This window comes from Gadus morhua, chromosome 9 (genome assembly GCF_902167405.1).
Source record: "Gadus morhua chromosome 9, gadMor3.0, whole genome shotgun sequence".
NCBI lineage: Eukaryota > Metazoa > Chordata > Actinopteri > Gadiformes > Gadidae > Gadus > Gadus morhua.
The window spans coordinates 18,818,303-18,823,302 of NC_044056.1; the positions used below are offsets into that span (position 1 = coordinate 18,818,303).

The 5,000-nt window shown below is 44.0% G+C and overlaps 1 protein-coding gene across 1 annotated transcript in view; it reads left to right on the plus strand.

Annotated features, from left to right (window-relative positions):
• The window catches only part of agbl1 (AGBL carboxypeptidase 1), a 96,248-nt gene that overhangs the window by 83,018 nt on the left and 8,230 nt on the right, over positions 1-5,000 (plus strand). The window lies entirely within an intron of this gene.

Here is a 5,000-nt window from a genome sequence, read left to right on the forward strand (position 1 = left end):
ACTGATTAAGTGTCCTTAACGGCTGGCTGATGGGGATCTCCGTCACGAAGGGGACGGTATAGGTGCAAATGAGATGGCGGCATGCGTCATGTTGACATGTCTCTCTATAGCCGTGGCGCGCCGGGCCGGAACCGCGCGAGGGAGAGCGAGAGCGTTATCGGCCCGCAGTCGCCCGACACCTGCCCTTTAGTCTGCCTGATTGTCTTCTGGGCTGGAGCACTGGGAGCTGGAGTGGGTTGCAGTTTATTCCGAGGCTTGTGGCGCCCCCATAGAATGACTCTGAGGCTTGGATCTTGAGGCTCTGAGGCTTGGATCTTGAGGCTCTGAGGCTTGTAAAACCTCCAGGGGTTGTTTTTTCCCACGTCACTGTTATGTTGCGTTCGCTTTCATAAAATGCATGCCATGCCTGAGAGGCGTACAAAAATTCTTGTTCATTTCAACCATACTTGCGTGGTTGAAACAAACCAAACAAGTATACTTGTTTTTTGACACTCAAATAACACAAGATCCAAGGAAACCAAGGCTGACGTGACCAAGGCTGAAAATCACACAACATCTCTCAGTATTTTGGTGTTTGGCTTAATTTTGCCTTGGCTCCATGAATTGTGTTGTGCGATCCTTCCGTAACAGGGTCTGCTTCATCATCTACGCTGGTAGTAGTATTTCCTACTCTGCCTCAAAAGAGAAAAAGCCGTTTTCAATTGTTATCGATCAAACAATGAAATGCGGGCCCCCCACGGGCGCCGTGAGGAGAGGCGCTGTAATAGCTCTGTTCAACATGAGTAAAGTTAGCCACTCAAGGAACTCGGTGGGCTCCAGCCCAGAACTCTCTGCAGCGTTGTTTCTCTGTGCCGTGTGATCGATGAGTGTTTCCAGACTGGATCCGGGTGGCTCCTATTGATTGCCGAACCCTCGGTTCAATCTGTTGTCACCTTGACAGGGGCCCCCAAGCAGCAGGCCCTCGCTTCACATTTCGGTTTTCACAGATTTTTTCTGACCTCCTTTCTTCTTTTAGTTTTTCTTGTTTCTTCATTTTCTTTTCCTTCTTTCATTTTTTCCTCCCTCACATCCGTTCCATCGTTCTCCCCGCCCTCCCACCCTCCTCCTCCCTCTCTTCTTGTATTTTCTGAGCGTCTAACATTTAGTCATATTATTCACCTCTTTATCTTTACACTCATTACCCTTTCTCCTTTTGTCAGTTCGGCTTATATGGTAATTTCCCAGCGCGGGCTACGATGTCATTCTGTTGATGCGAAATTGAACAATGAATCACAAGCAAGCCGTTTCCATACGCTAATTGAATTTCATTGTTAGTAGTATGAGATGGCAGTGATCATCTCTCATTTATTTCCTCAACCTTTCATTTTCTATACGATGGGCTGTTTGGTTAATGTCTGTAGTTTACGTACTGGCCAGATTGGTGGAGGAAAATCGGTTGTATTGTGTAAGGCTTAATAGCAGGAAGCAATCGAGGCAGCCTATTTGTTCAGGCTGTTCAATAAATGTCAAGAATTATTCAAATAATTATTTCATGTTTTGCGTGGAAATCATGATTAGTTGAATCCCTTAACACAATTTGCTGTTGCTGAATAAACTTAATCAATTTGTTTTTGTTCCAGGCCACAGTTTACTCTCAATCGGAGGCCATTTTTCGCTATGAACTGTGTTCTGTTGTGCATGTGTCTGTTTGTGTGCTGCTAGATGTGTGCGTACAACAAGGATCTGCCTAATGTAGGCTAACGGAATTAGCTTTAAGACAATAGATTTACAACAACGCATTTCGTTTGTATGGTGGGCTTAATCACGTTATCCCAATCAATCGTTTCGCTTTTTTCCACGTTCACATTTTATAATGAATGTCAAAGGAGAAGAGGGAGGGAAAACGGGGTAATCTGAATCGTTCTATCGTTCTATTTTTCAGGAGCAAAACTCTGATCAATTTCTATTACTAAAGAAAGAGCAAATCTCAAATCAATGTGATCGATTGCCCAACAGGCATGGTAAAGGTGTAGAGGGGGAGTCTTAAAATGTCAGCATTCGTTATGTGGAAAAAATAAGTGTTGAACAAAATGATCTGATTGTGGTTAAAACATACAAACTCATAACCATACTTCTCTTCGGTGCTTCTTTTGTACATCTCCCCTGATGACGGCAATGCATACACTGTGTGTGATGAGTTATTTCGTTTTTCAACCCTACTCAGCCTTAAAGGAATGTTCAAACAAAGTGTGTCTGCACTTCTTAGGCCTCAGTCAGCCAAAATCAAATCAAGTACTTATTTGTAAGTGTACATCCCACTCAAGTCTCTCTGCATAGCTTTTCTGTCTGGGAGGGGGGGGAGGGGGGGGGTGCTGTGTCTGGAGTGGGGTGGGGGGCTGTGTCTGGTCAGAGGCTGTGTCTTGTGGGGGGCTGTGTCTGGTCGGTACATTGCTCATTAAAACAAAAAAGTATTTTTTAGTACCCTCACCTGTTACTTTGTAGTGTGTTACCCCCAATACTGAAAACAAGTGCATAACTTTGTCCTGTATGATGTTCTATCCACATAAATCTAATGCAAAAACTCAAAATTCCACAGATATTCTCCCTGTGAGGCGGTCTTTGTGCCTAGGCAAGTATATTTAGAGATCGCCATTTGTCTTGTATTTCTTTGTCTCGTCTGCTCTTAACGTCTTACCGAGGCACAAAATCAGGTAATGTGAATCTTGTCGTCCAATCAAATGCGTATTTCAGAACTTTCTTGTTTGTATAAAGTTCCAAACTTCAGCTTTCGTCCCACCCGTTCCTCTGTGGCCCACGCAAACAATGCAGCCGCATCATTTGGCCTTTTTAAAACAAAGGGTTCTTATTCTATATCCATGATATAAGCGGGCCATTGTGACACTCTACTCACAGTCGGCTTCATAGTGTGGGTGAGTTTGAGAATAAAACGACTAAGGGCTGAGCAAAATAGGCAAAAAGAAGGGCATTGGAAGCAGATTCAGCCAAATGTGCCAAATTGACGGGTATATTTCATCAAAGTGTGCAGTTAAATGAGACCGGTAGAGTACAGAGCCAAAAAGGTCGAACAACAATCCCAGTGATACCTCTGAAATTACAGCTTAAAGATAACAATTTTGTCATGATTATCAGTTAACTATAAAATATGTGAATCTTATAACCTAACGTCAGCTTATGGAACTGAGCTTTGACCAGTACAGCCACTTCATTTTTTATCTTTTTTCAGAAAGCAAAACAAAACTTAGACAGCCCAGTTTATTAAGCTGCCTTTATTCAAGAGCAACATTTTGTTAACATTGGTGATGAAATTTTGACCGATCTTAACGTTGGCGGGCGGTGAGCCCAAATGCACCCCTATGCCAAACCGGAAGTAGCATTTCACATAAAATAACTCTAATGTATGAATGTGATGTTTGATCACAGAGTCGGTGTGACGGTTGTATGGTTGTCTAGCGGTGAGTGAAATGGTAGTATCCTTGGAAATGTGTAACTTAGCTGAGTCATTAGGGGGCACTTCTGCGCTGTGAGCCCCCCCCCCCCCCCCCCTCTGCCCTGGCGTCCAATGCTGCATGGACGCCAGGGCAGTCCATGCAGCATTTCAGCGTAGATCATAATAGGGATTGGAACCCAGCGGCACAACTGTAGTCAATGTCGGTGGAAAATGAAATAATCAGTGGAAAAACAACAAATAATGCTTGGTTATACCAATTTTGGGGAAGATTCATTATTTTGAGAAGTTGTCTTTCAAAACACCAGGAGCATGCTCCGCATTTTTATATGGATTATAGACCGCTCACCACTACTTTGTTAAGGTTATCGTTGTGTTTGTTACCAGAGAATAGGATATGACAATGAAAAATCGTTATCATCTTGATAAAAAATAGCATTTTGTTATATTTTGAGAAGGGTCTCTGAGTGTACTACTCTCCCCTCCCCAAAGTAGGGCCGGTTCATCCTCAAACTCTAAGGGAAAGTGTCAATAGTCAAATGGTTGTGTGCATGGAAGGTTCGGGGTTCGATCCCCGATGTCCACAGCGTACACGAAGGTCTCCCTTCTCACCAAAGACATGAATAGGCTATCAAACTCCTTGTTGAATGAATCAATATAACGGACGTGTCACCATAAGCGCTGCAGTAGAACGTTGACATGGCACTACACTGGCAGAACGTCTGGCTGCAGGTCATAGGTCATGTCCCTCTCTTCCCCTTGGAACATAATGATGTAACATTATATTATACAGTTCCCTGACCCTGCCCGGTGTTCCCTGTCACTGTGGCACACCGGGCACCTTCCACACGTCCATTCCTTCCCTCTCACACCTTCAATTCCGCCCAACAGCTGTTAGTTTCCCGGGCCCCCCCCTGACATCAGCGTGATTAACCTGTTGCCGTCAATCCCTTTGTTCCACAAGGGTGTTTCACGCGCACAGGGCGGATTGTTGTGTGATTTACTTTCCCCGTGTCTTTCAAACAACCTCACATGCCCCGTCCAACATCCATCTTGCGTCAAGGAATCAATAAGCGGCTGCCTCTTTGGCTCTACGCCCCTACGGCTTGTGGTTCATCTAGTGCTCAGGCCTTCACGAAAAAGCCTGTGATCAATGGAATGGTTTTCAAATTGTGTTTTACATTTTTCTTTTGCTGTTAGTTAGATTTTTGCCGATGCACCATTTTTTTTTTTTTTTTGTTCTTCTGTCAGCAACGCCTCCCAGACACTTGCCTAGCCTTTGTGTGCTTCTAACAGTACTTTTTAATGTTCTTGGAATTATCTATTGATACTGTAGATACTATTAGATCTAGCACTGCACTAAAGCCTTCGTGAGATCATTAAAACAGTCGAAGCAGAAACCTCTGACTTTGCGCTGACTTCCTAACCTTTGTTATTTTCGTATTTCACTTTGCTACAGTCTCTCCCCTTTTGCTTTTGAGAAATTCTGTTAACGTCTCGCCTTTTCCCCTCCACGGCCATTTTTTGTCTTCCGCCCCATGGTGAGAAAGCAGGC